The following is an 18,748-nucleotide window of genomic DNA, read 5'->3' on the forward strand; positions in this document are numbered from 1 at the left end:
GGTCCATAACTTTGAGGTCCCCCCTGATCCAAACTTCACCAAACTTCTTGGGGTGCCATCAGAGCAAGTGTCTCTCAGAGTGGATGATACCTCCTGAAGGTTTGGTGCTGCTAGCCTGCTTAAGAATGCACCCCTGCAGGCACCCCCCCAGAAATTTCCCATACTGACAGCAATGGATTGTGTGTAAATGTAGAACAAAGAATTTTGGACAAATTTCAGGGGGTGTGCCTTCGAAAGGCGTATTGTTATTGACATTATTGGCACAACATTTCCAGGGGTATCATCAAGGAGACTGTCCTTATAGCTACCCCCCCAAGTTTGGTGAAGTTTGGATCAGGTGGGGCCAAAGTTGCATGGACCTTCAGAAAGGAGGTAGCTCCCAATCTCCTTTAGTTCCCATTGGAAACAATGGGGATAGGGGCACCCCCCTTTGAAGGTCCATAACTTTGGGCCCCCTGATCCAAAATTCACCAAACTTGGTGGTTAGCATAAGGACAGTCTTCTGATAATACCCTGAAATTTAGGTGCCAATATGTCAAACAATGTGCCCCCTGCAGGGCCGGAACGTGGAAAAACACCTCCCAAAATAAAACACCTAAAATTCCCAGATTTTCTTGACAGATTCGGCTCCAGTCCGGATCTGTATGGTTCGGAATTCGGCCAATCTGAACCCATTGATCCAAATTTAAATAATCCTAATTGGAACTTAATCTGGCTGGTATTCTGACCAACCCCATTGCAGTGTCTGTGAGCTGACTGATCTAGACCAGGGGTAGGGAATTTGCGGCTCTCGATAAAATTAGGGACTCCAAGAGTTTCCCATCAGTTCCCTACCAGCATGGCCAATTGGCCATGCTGACAGAGGCTGATGGGAATTGTAGTTCCTGAACATCTGGAGAGCTGCAGGTTCCCTACCCCTGATCTAGACAGTGGCTTGGTAAAAGGAGTAGTTAAATCCAATTAAATGGGAAAGAAAGCACTGTAGTTCTGGAAAGGGCTGATCATTCAGGGTTCTGACTTCACAATCAAGGCCAGCAGGGCTGCCTGCAAAGATCAGGAACCCCGTCAGGGGAAGAAGGAAAAGAAGGAACAGACTCACTACAGCTCCCATCTGGCTTGTATCCAGACAGCTCATTTGGGGGTGGGGTTCACAAGGGCAGCTCCTGTACATCTCACATGGGCTGGTGACTTGCAATAGCACCTGTGCACTTGTGCCTTAGGCAGCAGTGAAACTAGTGGGCGAATGCACCCAGGAAGACCCCAACCAGGGAGGCAATGGCTTGGCCCCCAGTTGAGCCTTTAGCTACTGGGTGTCAAATTCTACTCCCCTATCTGGGGAGTAGAAGGGAGGGGGAAGGGAGGCATGCAAGGGAAGGGGAGGGAGGGAGGGGAGGGAATGAGGGGCCCACCCACGGAGAGAGGGGAGGGAGAGGGGCCATGCAAGGGAAGGGAAGGGAGGGAGGGGAGGGGAGGGAAGGAGGGGTGGCATGCAAGGAAGGGGAGGGAGGGGGGTTAGAGATACGCAGGAGCATTTGGAGGCAGGGAGAGGCATGCTGATGTCACATGGGCCTGTGATGTCACTTCTGGGGGAAAACTGAATATAATACAACAGCAGGGGTAATACTCTAGGATTCACTATGTCCTGGTAAATCCTACAGCATTGTTCCAAATTTCACAATGCCACTTCCTGTTTTCACTGAAAGTGAGGTCATATGTCAGTTCAACAATGGTGCATCCCCCTCTTCCCCCTTATTTTTTCTCTCTCTGGTCTTTGAGGTGCCACTGGGCAGCATGGGATATCTGGAAGATCTTCCATTATCACTGCACCATCCCTAGTGGCTGTGACCACTGGCTCCAAGGGAGGCGAGGGCTGCCTGCAAATGGACATGAGGCAGGTACCACCAGTTGTTGTTGGTGGTGGCTGCACTTCATGCTGGGGCACCCTGGAGTGGATCTGGCAAAGGGATGAACCCAGCAGGGGGCAGCCTTTCACGGATTGGCATACCAGAACTTTTCCCAGTGGCCTTAATATCCAGTTTGTCCCTACATACGTGCAATCTTGCTTATACACCTGTTTCTCATTTAGCTGGGGATATCCAGGTGGTTATTCAACCTGTCTGCATGGCAGATGAGGTGTTTGTGCCAGCACCAATGAAGCTTTTGGACTTCTGTCCTGTGACATGCCACCCAGAAATTAGTAGGTCTATTAACATGCTTAAAGATGCATGTACTTGGGCTATGTGGCACTCTGAAGGTTTTTATTATTAAACCAAAGCAAGCACCTTTACAGGGAAAAAAGGCTTAAGGCAAAATTGGATGTCAAGAGAATACTATATGTTGCGAAGAATTAATAAAGTATGGGGGCTTAGACATAGTAGTCTGTAAAAAAAATTCTACCCACCACTAATTGAGATCTTCTGTAACTTTGTGCTAACTTGAGAATCTGTTTTTCAATTCAGTGCACAGCACCAAATCTGCCTGTACTGTTTCAGAAGAGGAAAGGTGGGGGCAGATGCGTGAACTGGTGCCTGCATTCAGCAACTGTCAATGCATGCTAAAGATGTATTTTCTCAGACTGATCTTGCCCCACCTTAGCTGGGGAATTCACATTTGGATTATGTATGCAATTAGGCAGTTTCAGAGGAGAAGCAGACATGACGTTTCGATGCTAAGATTTCATAAATCTATATAACCAAACGTCTACGGCAAAATCCTGAAACTAGTCTAGTCCCTTCTCTGTAATATCATGGGGAAGAAGTCTCACTCCTGCCTCATTTCAGTGAATGTAAGGGGAAGGAAATACCAGAACCAGTTTCTGTGAAGAAAGGTTGAGCAAGGGAGAATTCCCATACAAGCCACCTAAGCCCAAAACAGATGTCAGTTTTCCAAGGAGCAGAGCTACAGCCCAAAGATTTCAAAATACCTATGCTCTGAATTACCTTAGCTGATGAATTTGCCAGTTATGTAATTGGTAATGGAAAGGGCTGTCAAGTCACTATAGCAACCGGGGTCAAGTCACTTATGGCAAACTTATGGCAACCTGGTAAGACTTTCAAGGCAAGGGATGAACAGAGGTGGTTTGTATTGTCGAAGGCTTTCACAGCCGGAATCACTGGGGTGCTGTGTAATTTCCGGGCTGTATGGCCGTGTTCTAGCAGCATTCTCTCCTGATGTTTCGCCTGCATCTGTGGCTGGCATTCAGATGATCCTCTGAAGATGCCAGCCACAGATGCAGGCGAAACGTCAGGAGAGAATGCTGCTAGAACATGGCCATTCAGCCCGGAAACCACAAAGCACCCCAGAGGTGGTTTATCATTGCCTGCCTCTGTGTAGCAACCCTGGGCTTTCTTGGTGGTCTCCCATCCAAATGCTAAACAAGGCCAATCCTGCTTAGCTTCTGAGTTTTGATAAGAGCAGCCTTGTCTGGGCTATCCGGGTCAGGGCAGTTACATAATTGAAGACATACATTAACTCCACCTTGCTATACTGATTATACCTGTGGCTGTCAATCTTTTCTGCAGGCTTTATCTCTTTCTATTAGTATACCCCGTTTTAGACAGTCTATGTTTCACGGTTCAGTACAATGACAACAACAATGGAGAGCAGATGTAAAAAGAGAGGAACTAGCATTATAAATGGCTCTACATTGGTAGAAATGTCACTCCAAACTATCATGGTAGATTCATGAAATAAAGCAATGAAGTGACAGTGAAGATCCTGATTTTGACCATGTGTCCTTGCAAATGAACAGGACTTTGCGTGATGCTACTTATCAGTACTAACAGAGTGCTTTTTCAGGGCTTTCCCAAGTCCTGAAAGAGGTTCTGTTGGAAATTAGTGCAACCTTATGTATGAGTACTGGTACTTTTTTGTCGTCTCCCCCCCCCCAAAAAAACCCAATTGGAAATAAAAAATTAACTTTAATTTTGATGGAGCGTTAGCTTTTGATGGAGCATCAATGCTCATTCCACAAAGTACATTATTATGTTCTCCTGTCCAAAAAGGAATGACAATTTATATATAGCCTTTGAAGCCACTCAACCTTTTGCCAAGATCCATTAAGGGCTATGATTTGTTTGGCATAACAGCTAGCATTAATCTGTTAAAAGTAACAAGCGGCACTTGAAAAAATGACTGTATTTTTAGTTACATTTTTGTGGGGATCCTTTCAATCATTCTTTCTTTCTCTAAAAGCCATTTTTTATGAGCAATTTGTGTGATTTTTATGAAGACTGATATGTAAGTGCAACCTGGGTTTTTTTTTAGTGCAATTTCCTTCTGAAACGCTCACCTGTTCCTCATCGCTTTCACAACTGCTTTGACTCCAGTTATTAGTAGCACTATTAATATCATTTTTTCCAACTGCCTAACAGATCAACTTCTATTAATATAACAGAGAGAGAATGCAACAAAGGACTTGATGTGGATAATTTCCAATGTCTTGAGTTGGCCTTCGCTCTCAAAAATACGGGCTCGGATCTTCAGCGTGGCTTCAGTGGCACATGTGGAGATGTATATCTAAATACAATATTATCTTCTAATATTTATCTGTGTGATGGGAAATATGTGGGGTCAACTGCTGTGGGTTGGGAAATTCCTAGAGATTTGGGGGTGGAGTCTAGGGAGGGCGGGGCTTAGGGATGGGAGAGATTTTAGTAGGGTATAATTCCCAACTTCCACGGCAGCCATTTTCTCTGGGGGAACTGTTTCCTGCAGCTGGAAATCAGTTGTAAATTTGGGAGATCTTGAGACATGGCAACTCTACACCAAGGTTTCAAGTAGCCATCTACATATGGTAAGGTGATGCTATGTTGAGAGAGGCTTTAGAACTACTGATGTGTCAAAATGAAGCTTTTGTCATACAGGATGAAGGATGTTGTTTCCTTTCTCGTGTATCCCCAGTTGCTCATCTGTTGATGGAGCAAAAAGAATGATAACAGGTCAGGAGCCCGTAAGTTTGCTCACCAACATCTCAAAGGTCGCTCAAAAGCCATGTTCATCATGAAGCAGCTAGAACACTTGACGTTTTCCTTTGAAAGAAGGAATTTGTGTAATAAAGCTGCAAGACGATCAAATCTGTCGGTTTGTTAAATGCATTTGTCTCTCTGACTATAATAAACCAGGCATATGAAATGGATAAGAATTGCAGCTCGATTTCTTTGATACTTAAAATCTAATTCATCATTAGAAGTCCCTCTTCCACAGTTTACTTTATTCAATCATACTGTCTAAGTCAAGTACAAATAATCATTACACTGTGAAAGCAGTGGAAATAACTGCAAACCTAGAATATATGTATTAGGTTACACTGAAAAAAAGCTAAAGAATGCTACAGGGTGATCATTAAAGTAGTTATAAAAGTAGTTAAAATCCATCTGTTTTAATTGTCCTATAATAGCATTTTAAGAGAGATTTAACAGAAAATAAATAGATCATATTTTTCCCTAGTAGAAATACAACATACTGAATGACCTTGACTTTCTGGACCTCCTACAGTTGGCAATAAGCTCGGGTCTATAGTCCTTTTCAAGGGCATACAGTGAATGCAAGGTGGAACTAGAAAGTCTGTAATGATTTGTTTAGAATTTCTATAGTTTTAATTGTTAATTTTATGGTATTTATTGTGTTGGTTTCACTTGTTAAAGTCCATGGTTGGAAACTGTCCCAACCCCGAAGGAGGAGGGGCATGTAAAAACCCAAACAAACAAACAAAATAATGGTGGGCAGACCACCACACGCTCATTGGAACACAGAGAGCCTATGTGTGTACATGTGTAGAATCATCTTTATCTAATTGTGTGAGAAATAGGAATGATGAGAACTTTGATTCCAGGGTAGTCTCCAGTAACATGAACAAACTTATTTATGCATGAGGTGAAAACCTTTGATGGACCACCTCGATGTTGTTGTTTGAAGTTTGACACAAATGTTGTACTGAGGATCTTTGTGCTTGAGTAATAGCCAATTGGATCTGACCTGGATAACGTAGGCTAGCCCGATCTTGTCAGATCTTGGAAGCTAAGCAAGGTAAACCCTGGCTATATATGCTATATATTCAGGAATACAAATTTGTCCCCTCTTTACACCTCCACAGTTGGAAACATTCTTTACCTAAAAATAGTAAAATTTAACTAAAATACCAGTTTAACTAGGTCATCAGTGGACAGATACTGTAGGTACTTAGAGACATCAAAGTGGTAAGCCTGAAATTAAAAAAAAATCAACAATTAAAGGTAATGGTAGACAAGAAGGGGGAGATGCAAGTAAACAGTCTAATGTAAGGATGTAATCTAAAAATATAAATATTCAAAAATGTACTTTTTGGGACATCCAAACACTTTGGTAAGTGATAGCCTTGTTACGACTAAGTAGCGAGAAGTGAACTATTTGAATTAATCTGAGCATAACTAATCCTGCTCCTCCCTCGCCCACGTAATTCTTTATACACTGTGGGAATATCTGAAAAAAGCATTTCAGCATTAGTTTAAAATGGGTTTTTTTAAAGGTAACAGTAATGTGGCAACTGCCTGACAATTAAAACTATGAAACAGCCTCAAGAGTATCCCAGAATTGTTGTACATGCTCACTCATCTGCCCAGATTTACCAAACCACAGTAAACTGTTCACTACAAAATAAAGAGTTTTCCTCCGTTGCACCGATTGTTAATATTTAGATGAAATGCATTCATGAAATATGAATTGAGTGGAGAATGACAAAGTCTGTCACTTCTACTTGTCAGCTGATAGGCATCTGGGAAGGAAATCTAGATTTATGTGCTTTTAAACAAGGTAGGTTTGGATGACCTTGTCCTTAACTGACAAAAGAAGCAGATTGCCCAGTCTTTTACAAGCACTGGGGAGAGAATTCCTTCACCTGCACTAAAGGCCTCAAAGGAGAACATAAAGTTATAAATGCATGAATTTTGCAAGCTTTTCCCCCCACAGAACTGTTAATGAAAGTTTTATACTGAACACTGCAATCCATTTTACTTCCTGTACTTTCTTTAACAGAAAAAGGCACATGGTTTCTGAGAAACTATGGCTTTCTTTAAGTATTTGTTTTGGGTGGGGGGAGGACCATGTAAGTTACAAATACATTTAACAGAGGCCCCTTCCACATACGCAAAATAATGCATTTTCAAACAACTTTCACAACTGTTTGCAAGTGGATTTTGCCATTCCACACAGCTTCAAAGAGCATTGAAAGCAGTTTGAAAGTGCATAATTCTGCATGTGCGGAATGAGCCAGAGAAAGAAACCATCTTCACTTTAGGCTTGTTCTGCCAGTTGTCTGCGGAGCCAACATTCAGATAGCTCTTTTCAGACAATAAACTTTGTTCTGTCAAGTAAAGAGAGACCCATCTTCTTCATCCCTGCTGAGTTCTCACACAAGGATCACTGACTTTCTGTAGCTGGTGGCTACCGGTGTTGATATACTTACCTTTTGGGGGATCAAGTGAGCGTTGATATTGCCTGAGCGCGACTAGAGAAAAACCACTGGAATATAGCCAGCAAGGAGATCAAAAGTCTGAGTTTTGCTGTTGGCTATGAGGTTCCTAGACCATATTGTTGCATGTGCCCAACCTCAAGTATCTACAGCTTCAGGGTTTTCAGTTTCTGCCTATCAATATGAAAAGTCTGGTTCAAGTTCTTAAAGTGATCTAAAGGAGATGTGTCACTCAGTGCTTCAAACATGAGCATTTTTTTTGCAGCTTCATGTTCAGTGCAGATATTTATACATAAATCTTAACCTATAATTAGCTAAGGATTTGAATCATCCAAAAATGAACCTTTTGCCAATAACCGTGCAGGAAGCATATTATTTATTTATTTATTTATTTATTTATTTATTTATTTATTTATTTATTTATTTATTTATTTATTTATTTATTTATTTATTTTTCAAACTTATATACCGCCCAACCCCCGAAGGGCTCTGGGCAGTGAACAACATAAAGTTCAAATACAAATTGACATAAAATCAAATACAAGAATCTTTCAATAATATAAGTTAAAATGCAGCAATTAATACATAACAATGCCTGCTAAAATCCTTCTTAAACCCTCCCGAGCGGAGAGAAGAGAGAGTGGGTCCTGTAGATGATAATGGACCCAAAGTTCTGTGGGGATGAAAAAGGTGGGGAGGGGGCACTTTCAGCGGCTGGACACTCCAAAGGCCCGGCGGAACAACTCCGTCTTACAGGCCCTGCTGAAATCACCAAGATCCCTCAGGGCCTGGACAGCTAGAGGAAGAGTGTTCCACCAGGCAGGGGGCCAGGGCTGTAAAGGTCCTGGCCTGAGTGGAGGCCAGCTGCATCATTGAGGGGCCAGGGACTACCAGTGAATTGGCCTCTGCCGAACGCAGAGGTCTAGTGGGGACATATGGGGTAACGCGGTCCCGAAGCATACCCAGGCAAGCTCTGTACATCCTGCATGCCCATTATCCTGTGCTGGGCCTGACTATTCCAAATGAAACCACCACTGCCACAGAATCTGGCACAAGCTGCTTTGACTCCCCCTCCACAAATAGCATGCCAGGCTCTGGGGCAGGAAGCATGAAACTGCCGCAGATGCTCTGGAGCCTGGCCCAAGATGCCCCAATCTCTCACCAGCCTCAAACAGCACCCCAGGCTCCAGGCCCATGAGCAGAAAGCCACCACTGCCTCAGAGTCCTCCCACCAAAGCATCCTTCCCACTGCTTGGACAACAGCCCTCTCACATTTCCTCTTACTCCATGCAACCCCTTCTTCCCACCCTCCACAACAATGGACACAAACAAAAAACACAGCCCCTCCCCTCCCCTCCCCTCCCCTCCCCTCCCAAACAACTCCATTCCCCCCAACACACCAATGTGCCAAGCTGCCCTTCCCACAGCCCTGAATCCCCTCATCTACAAGCTCCCACACCCACTTGCAACAATGACACCCTAAGATGAGTCCAGCTTGGTCTGCAGTGGAGGCCGGTGTGAGGGTGTGCACCTGGCTGGGGTGGAGGGGGGGATAGGGTGCCCCTGTACTGGCCCTCCCCATCCTTACTAGAGTTTTATTGTACAGTAAGATGGACTTTAGTGCTAGAATAACAATAATGCTGTAAGGCTCCAGGAAATTCTCCTTCTATCTTCTGGTATTCCTAACCACACAAGGATGTAAGATGCGCCAAACAAAGTGAACAATATTGGAAGGAAGGATGGCTGTCTGCCATATGGCAAAGGAACAAGAAGATATAGCACTTATATGATGTTATTTGTCTCTAGAACTCTGTAAGGAAGATTGATATTATTATCCTCATATTGTCAGTATAAGCAAACAAAAAGGTTGGTGGGGGCCCTGTTTTAAAAACTTGACTTAGATTCATTCATATCAGAGTTAAAGCTGATCATATTGGAAAATCCATCCAGTAGCTAGTTGCATTGATTTGAATGGATTTAACTTTTCGCCCCATTGGCATACAGTTCTTAGCAGAGGTGTACCAGGGGTAAATGGCACCCGGAGACAAATTGTCTCCCAGACACCCCCAGGCTCTGCCCCCCAGCTCCACCCCCACACTGCCCTTGACCCCACCCATGTCACCATGGACATGGGCAAGGTCTAGGGTGCTCACCTCCCCCCCGACTCCCCCTGCCTGCTAGGCTCCCAGCTGGCACCCTGCAGTCTCTTCTGACCTGCCCTCCAGGCAGGCCAGAAAAGACTCCAGTCCCGGCCTTGGAGACCTTCTTTTATAAGCACTGAGGCCAGGGGGTGGGACTTCCTGCTCCCTAAGCCCCACCCATGGCCTCAGTGCTCATAAAAGAAGGACTCCGAGGCTGGGACTGCAGTCTCTTCTGGCCTGCCCAGAGGGGAGGTCAGAAGAGACTGCAGGATGCCAGCTGGGAGCCCAGCTGGCAGAGGGGAAGGAAGGGAGGGGGAAGTCCAGGGTGGGGTTGAGGGTGCTTGGAAGCAGCAGGAAGTCCTGCTGCCTCATCGTTTTTGCGTGCCTTGGACGGGTCGAGGCACGTGAAAAGGATGAGACAGCAGGACTTCCTGGTCACGTGGGGGGCGATTTTGCACCCCCCCCACGTGACCAGAAGAGTGGCTCCTGGGCAGATATGCCACTGGTCCTTAGAGTTTGTCAGATCAGGGAACATTTGGCCATTATGGACACAGTGAGCTGATGGCCTCCCCACCCAATCACCATCCTGGCCTTGGGCCAGACCAGTGGTGAGAAGGAGGACATCCAACGGAGTGTCAGGATTCACTTATATAAGTGAATAGAGTACATTCTTGAATTCTTGTAATCTGCCATGTATAACTAGTCAATGCCTCTTTTGATATATGTAACCAGCCTGCTATGTTACCACTGCCATCTGTGCATTCTTTCCTTGACCTATGCTTTATGACTTTGCATGCTTTGTAGTAAACTAGGTCTCCCCTGTACCACCTGTCTCATGAGGAAAGTGTTACAACTGTTATCCTGCTGTCAGCAAGACACCAGGTTGCTCCTTTGTTATCTGTTGCTGACCTTGGGCAATCTTGGTTCCAGTGGCTGCCTCTGGGAAGTTGGGAGGGGGGATTCTTGGAGGGATATATGGAACTGTAGATGCCAGCTTCATTAGAACTGGCTTTGCCAAGTATTATGCTTGAATACCTCATCAATAAATGCTGCTGATTACTACTCCAGAGTCCATTTATTGGCTTTAGGTTCCGAGACCTAACACTGAGCCATGCAAGGCTGCCTTCCTGTGGAGCAGCTTATTTGTCTCCTGCCCTCCTGGGGGGGGGGGGGGCAGGTGTCCTGACCTCTTCCAACTCTGAAGCAGCTGCCTCAACCATGCCCAGAGTGCCCACTCCCACTGCCAGTCTGATCATGGTATCCAGAAGATTACAAAACTTGTATCAAACTTACAAATAGCAGATGCTTGCCAAACAAGCCTGAACTCATGAGAAGCTTGGCTGGAAAATAGCTATGAGGAAAACTAATTAAGCAGGCATTTTTCATTTTGACATGGGGTATTTTCATAACAGCAGACAATTGGACTACTGCACAGGACTCTCTCAGCAGGACAAAAAAGGTAGTTCAGTTCAATTGACCTCCACGTCAGTCTAGTCCATATCATCCTCTGCGCAATCACAGCTGGGTGACTAACAGAATTAAGAAAGGAAGAGTAAAACCATTTGGACATCAAATAGTCCAAATACCCTTCAAGCATTTCCCTGAAGTTTTGAAAGATGAAGTCAGTTCTTTCTTCAGATTAGCACCATGTTCCTTTCTCTAGGAATCCTGCCCTGTTCAAAGCTTGCTTCATTTTTGCACGATACAGACTGACTATGAAGGAGTCACCAGTTGTGGTGAACGGGGTTGAAAAGTGTTCATTGACTATTAGACTAAGGTTAAGTAAAAGCTCTCTCCCTGTCCCCAGGCATAGAATAGATAGGGAGTCTGGACTTAAACTCCTGAAGTACAGGTCTTGATATAGAATCACTGATGCAACCATGCTCCTCATCTCATGTAGCAAAGTTGCCTGTCTCTTTCCAGTTCTCCAAAATCAGTATGCTACTTCAGTCCTTTAGCCAAACCACTGTTCATGTCATGACAAGCAATGTGGCCTTATTGCACTGGGTAGCTTGATGCTTTCCATACAGAGGAAGAAATCATCTTCACACACCCGTCATTCTTCCTCTCTTTCCTGCAATGAGCAAAAGTTACCACAGACCAACACTGACATACTTCCATCTTCTGTTTAGACACGTAAAATGTTTATTAACCTTCGCATTCTTCAAGCCATCTCCCAGGCAAGAGGAAGAGTGCCAGGAGACACTATGTAGTATGGATTCTACACACACAAATGATCACAAAGAAGCAGAAAGGTTGGACAACAGATTTCAGTGGATGGACAGTAAAATTTGATGATGATCACAGTGATAACATCTGGAAACGTCAGATAGTTGCTTAATTTCTTTACAATAATTATTCTAGCATTCTTTTAATATCATAGGTGTTTTAATTTAATATCATTCTTTTAATATCATCTTCAAGGTGTTGGTGTTGACCTTACGCGGCCTGGGACCCTCGTATCTTCGAGACCGCATCACCCCATATGTCCCTGTACGGCCTCTTCGCTCAGTTGAGGCCAATTTACTGGTGGTCCCTGGCCCCTCAATGATGCGCTGGCCTCCATGTGGGCCAGGGCCTTTACGGCTCTGGCCCTGGACTGGTGGAACGCTCTCCCTCCAGCTGTCCCGGGCCCTGCGGGATCTTGGTGAGTTCCGAAGGGCCTGTAGGACGGAGTTGTTCCGCCGGGCCTTTGGAGGGTCTGGCCGCTGATGGTGCCACCCTTTTTTTGGCTCCTTACATCTGGGCCTTCTGTCATCTAATGGCACTTGCTGTTCCTCCCTCTAGGGAGAGGATTTTTTAAAATGGGGTTATCGGACGCCACTTATTATATTTATCATACTTATTACACTTAGTCTTTTATTAATTAAGCAATCAATCAATCAATCAATCAATTAATCAATCAATCAATCAATCACTCAATCAATCAATCAATCAATCACTCAATCAATCAATCAATCAATCAATCAATCAATCAATCAATCAATCAATCAATCAATCAATCAATCAATCAATCAATCAATCAATCAATCAATCAATCAATTAATTAATCTACTTTTATACCGCCCTCCCCCGAGGGGCTCAGGCCGGTTTACAACAGTGATAAAACAATAAATATTAAAACAATTTAAAAGCAGCATCCAGTTTCTGTATCATTTAAAATAAAGATGGCGTCCCGCTATTAAAACTCCTACAAAGGGAACAGTGGGTTGTAGCTGTTTCCGGGCACCTACCGCTGTTTTTAAAGGTTTTAGTTATTTTATGACTGTATTGTGACTGTATGTTGTGCACCGCCCGGAGCCCCTCGGGGATAGGGTGGTATAAAAATCTAAAGAATAAATATAAATAAATAAAATAAATAGGGCACAGTTATTTTGAGAAAGTGAAGGAACACCCAAGTCCCCAAACTGGATATGCAACAGAAATTTTAAGACGCATCTATATTTGCCTACTGATTTCTAATTCCTGTCTTGTAGTCTGTACTTGCATAGGTCCATAGAGTATTTAAGGGTCAGTAAACTTTATTGTTTTTTGTTCAGCAAATCTATTATACTAATTAAATTGCTATAATGAAATAAACCCTGAGAGTTTCATTTTATGGACAGTCTGTGAGTCTTTGATCAAAGCTCCCCAAGCAAGTTGCTTAGAAAAAGGTGGGGTTTTTTTTAATTTCAAGAATAATTAACACCAAACTGCACAAGGGTCTCAGTAATACGTCTTAATTGCTGTGATTATCCTCTCCTGTCAAATTAACTCCTCTGATCTCAGATTTGTTTTGGATAAAGGGAAGGGGAATGTTTTCAGTTAAAAAGTAACTAGGAGGTATATACTAAATTTGAGTTTTATTCTTCTATCAGGTTTCAGATAGGTTTCATTTGTTGGAGATGTGCTCTACAAAAATTCAGTTATATGACTTACAGTGCAATTAAGATGGGAGGCAAAAAAGCTCTGGAATTGGCATGACCCTGTGCTGGTATGGATGCCACTTCATGCTGGCAAACGTGGCATCTACATCGGTGCATGGTCACATATGCCAGCACCAGGGAATTGCACAGCTATTGACCCTTGGGTGCTGAAACAGGTGCAATACCAGTACTCCTCCTGGTGCCAATTGAGATGTTCTCATGGGTCGTCCCCCACCTAGATCCTTTCTTAAAGACTGGTGTCACATTGGCCATCTTCCAGTCTTCAGGGATGGAGGCTGATTTCAGGGCTCTTCTGCTTCAATTGCACTGTGCTGGAGATTTTATTTGGGGGCTCTGGTGGTGGGGGTGTTGTTCCAGGTAGAGGCACCAAATTTGCTGCATATCGAAGTAGAGGCACCAAGTTTGCTGCATAGCTGCTGGTGACTCAAGTTTGTTGAAGCCTGGTTGGGGAGGAGTCCAGTCGTATGGGCCCCCAAAGTGAAGGCAGACTTGGTGCCCATAGAATTTGGATCTCCCCCTCCCAAATTTCAACAAAATTGGTTGGTTCCTGTGGAAAGAGTCACCAGCAGCTGAGTGGCAAATTTGGTGTGTCTACTCCAGAGGTGGGATCCAGCAGGTTCTCACAGGTTCCCGAGAGTAGGTTACTAATTATTTGTGTGTGCCGAGAGGGGGTTATTAATTGGTGATTTTGCCACGTGATTTTTGCCTTAAAGTTATGTCCCTCCTCTCAGCAGTAGCGTGCAGAACTTGAAGCAGTCTAGCAGGAGGTGCACCGGCGTGTTTGGCAGCCTGTGCCTGCGTGCATTCGTTTCCTGCCCAAGGACTGGCGCAGTGGTTGCGTCCTTGCCACAGCCCTGCCCAGGAATGCCCCGCCCCCAGAATGCCCGGCCATGCCCCCGTCGTGTCTCTTACGCACCAGCCCCATTGGCCTTCACAGCATTTCAAGAAGTTCTCTGGAACTCCGACCGTATGGCGGAACCTGTTACTAAAATTTTTGGATCCTACCACTGCTCTACTCATCAATCTAATTGGTATAGAAAAATTCCTTGTATGATTTGATCCTTTGGTATCGACCTTGAACTTCTAATGCAGTCTGACCAGTCTAGCAACTTGAGAACCATAATACAAAGAACTCAAGGTCATAAAACAGCAACTCTATTTTAATTTGATCCAAAAATATGTACTCTTCAGTTTCTAGGTATTCAGGTTAATCATAACTCTAATCTATCTTATTTATCTGCCCTCAACTATCCTTCTCATAGATGTGCTTAAAAAAAAATTCCAGAAAGAACAGATGATGACAAACTAGACACTTTCCCATCATCTGTTCTCTCTGGAAGGCATTTGTGTGTGTGTGTGAGTTAGTGAGTGAGTGTGAGTGTTCTATGCTCTGAACAACTGTGTCCCTGTGGATGGGAAAATCCTGACTCAATTTCCTATCTACTTCTCAACTATCAGCTTTACAGTGATCTTCAAGAGAAGTTGATCATTCCAGCAATACAGGCCAGCACAACTTTGAGCAAAAAGAAACAACTCTCCTTTCTTTAGTCAGATAAAGACTCAATGCTTACCAGCTCTGTTGCCAAATTTCTTTTGCTGGTGCTTGTAGTAGTGCACTGCCGACCCAGCAGTGCCGTAGTAGAACGTTGGGACGCCTTAACGGACTCACGGTCTTGTTGGTTTCACGCGCACTTCTACTCCTCATCCCCCCATGAGTCACGAGGGTCATGAACGTTTTACCTTAATTAATCACGTATGCGCAGGGACAAATGGTCTGGCTCTTGCAGGTGAGGATTAGGCTCAGGACGCTTTACGCCTCTCTCTCCGCGACGAGCCAGATGAGATCATGCATCACATGAGCCCGATCTCCCGACTTCCCGCCTCCCCGAACTCCCCTCGTCCTCCCTCCTACAGCGCCTATAGAGTAATAATGTGCTGTGCCAGGAACTGCGGTGACGGGAGAGGATTCGCTTAGGCAACACGGACTCTCCGGTCTCCTGCTGCTGCTGGCGATCTCACTCAGATGTTACATCTCCGCACGTCTCGCCTACGCTCTTGCGGCTGACCACGTGGGTCGAATACTACATGCTGGTGCCAAACCCGGAGATCCTCTAGACCTCCACCCCTGCTCACTGTCGCCTGGGGAAGCGCAGCGATACGAGAGTCCAGCTGGATCATGCATCCAGGGACCACTGCTTCGTAGGACGCCTGTCCTCTGGATCAGCGATCCAGAGACACGGCGTCCTAGGACACTCTCAACCGGACAGAACACCGGTGAGTATGGAGCACTTGCAAAAAGTAGGGCTTATGATGCTAATGCTGACCTTGGCGAACTGAAAGCGTTAGCGAATCTAATGCGGCAGGAGTCTCCAGAAGAGAAGCGGAGCTTAAATTGGTTAGCGATAAGCATTGGAAGCTCAGTGTCCATGAGTACCCAGAGGGGGGACATTGAACTTTGCTGACTGGGGAAAACATCGGGCGCCTCTTAATTTTCGACAGAGCCTCAGCGCACGATGTCGCTGCTAATGCACGTGGAGAGATAATGTTGGCCGTTTCATCAGCCTGGCAGACCTATGGCTCCCTTGGTTGCAGGTCGCCCTCCTTCGGATCTTTCACCTTCCAATTTCACCGTTCCTGAATTTCTCCTATCCACCACTAAATTGGACCGCCTGTCCTCCTTCTGCCCCTCGGGCCTTCAACGACATTTCCAACTCCAGCGGCTCAGCCGCTCCTCCCCTTTGCTCCGCTCTTCATTTTTCGGCCATCACTGCACCTCGTCAGCTGGCCATTTAATGGCGCTGGTTTCAAACCTCTGCGAGAACCGTGTGTATTAGCCACGACCTGCAGAAGAAGAAAGGTTCCCTGACGGAAGACGATGCCAAGATTCTGCATTGCGCCCCGCCCACTTCACAGATACTGAGGGGAGGGTGGCGTCATCCGGGTGGGCTTGTCGAAAATCACTCTGCCTACAACATCCTTACTGAGCTCTGCCAAGAAGTTGAATGCGGGACGAGGGAGCCACTAGCCCCTACGCGGAGAGGCACGCTGGAGGCCATCACGCAAGGAACCACCTAATGGTCTCCCGAGATGATGACTGAAGACCACCTTCGTGATGCCCCGGAGCCCTGCACACCCCATTTGTGGTCTGGGAAGAGTGAGTTCCGCCAGCAGCGCTTCAACAGAGTTATGCCAGCCTCTGGCGGCGCTCTACACCGGGCCATCATGACATTTCACGCTTCGATGTTTTCGGCTAATCCTAACGATTGATTATGCCCTGTTTGAGGCTCACTTTACGGTGCAGCTTCTGAAGAGTGCGCCTCGCGGCACGTGAGCCAAGTCCCCAATGCCGGGCCAGCCAACCTAGAGTTTCTCCTCCCATCCTGCAAAAAACCCAAGAGCCCTATGCTGACTCCTGTGAACAGGGCTCCAGGAAGGCGCCAAGAGGCAGGTAGATAGCAGGAGGGCTCCTAAACGAAAGCTCCCTCATGCTCCTGCAAAAGAGAACGTGGCTTCAATGGAGTGCCGCCAGGGCAATCACGGGCCTGGGTAAAAATCCTGAACTGGCCGCGACATGCTTAAGGCTTGTTAGGACATCGGGTCCTCCGGCCACCAAGCTAGCCTCCTCTCTCCCCGGCCAGCAGCACTCTCACTCTCGGGCGGGAGACAGTCTCAGGATGACCTGCTTTTAACTCCTCAAGGTGCAGGACTCGGGACACTGGCGGGAGTGTGTAGGCAGCCCGGGTGGGGGCCTGGCACACCCCGAGTGGAGGGGAGGGTCTCTCCCAGGAGGAGAAGGCCACCACAAAACCGGTGCCCACGCTACCAGTGAAAGGTTTCCCATTGGAGAAACGACTGCCACGCAAAACCCGGTGCCCAACAAGCAAGGTGCTTCCATTGGAGAAACGACTGCCTGTCGGGGAAACTCCCCGCCCGGGCATCTCCCCCAGCCCAGGACCAAGGGGAGGAGAGTACTGGGAGAGCAGACCTAAACGCCAAGGCCCCCTGCCAAAACCACCCCTCTGCGTGGCATCACCGTACCAGCATGCACTCCAGCCCATCTCCTTCAAGTTGCCCCACGCAGGTTCGTCGCCTTTTTCCAACCCAGCATAGACGAGGCCCATCCCTACCGGGACTATTGGGCTGAGGTGCTGCCAAGTGCCTCCTCACCGGGCTGAACAGGGACTGTCTATCGCCCCGGAGCAGTGATGCGACTCCACGCACTCAAGGACCTATCCATCTCCCCCAGGTTCGGGATAGCCATCCTACAGGTGTGTGGAGTTGCCCGGAGCCAGCTGGCGCCAGTTGGATTCCTCTTGCCCCCCATGCGCTGCCCGCTTGCTGCACTCCACAAGCAAGAGCTCACAGCCCCAGCAGCCAAGCATGGCAGCCTTCACTCACGGAAATGCCGTGAGCCGGTGGAGACGCTTCTATCGGGAGCTCTCCTGCCCATGGCCTGAGCTCTCGCCATAGAAGGATGTAAGTCTGCTGGAGCCTGGTGGCCACCGGCGCTTGATGTTACTGGGCTATCAAGAGCAGCGAAAGTGGCCCGACTCAGTGGCCGCACCGAGGCTTGCCCGCGACATCTGGGGGGGTGGGGGAGACAAACCACGAGGAGACGGAGCATCCGCCTACTCACGGCTCAACAGCCCAGGACCCGAGCGGCAGCTCTTCCTGCCAGCCCGCCCATCGCTTTTGTACACTCCATGCCAATCCCTGGGAAGGGACCTCATGAGTCAGGTCAAAAGCGACTCCTGGTCTGGGACCGGGTAGAGCGATGGCCACAGATCGTTGATCCTAATCTTGCCCTCCTCAAAATTATTTTCACTTCCAAGAGGAAAACTGTTTCCTCTCTCCTCCTCTTCTCCTTCTGTTTTTCTACCAGTAAAGGCGGGAGGGCCAATTGGCTGACTGCCCTCCCTGGGATTGTAAAAATCTAGCTCCGGCCCTGATATCAAGAGCACTGGGTTGTGACAGGCCCCAGTTTAAAAAGGGGCTGCCGCCATTATGCCCCTAATAACGCCAAGGGTTGCTGCAAACACAGATCCTCTCATGATTTGGGTGGAGTGAGGTGTTTACACGCGCTCGGGTCGGGCCGCCCCCTTTAAGGGCGGTCCTTTATGCAATTCTCTAATACCCCATCACAGCAATTTAGCACTATCCAGCTTCCTCTGCATTAGCCACTAAGGTCACGTGTAAGTGCAACTCCCTTGCAAAGGAAACCCCCCCCCCTTCCT

Source organism: Sphaerodactylus townsendi, linkage group LG05 (assembly GCF_021028975.2).
Source record: "Sphaerodactylus townsendi isolate TG3544 linkage group LG05, MPM_Stown_v2.3, whole genome shotgun sequence".
NCBI lineage: Eukaryota > Metazoa > Chordata > Lepidosauria > Squamata > Sphaerodactylidae > Sphaerodactylus > Sphaerodactylus townsendi.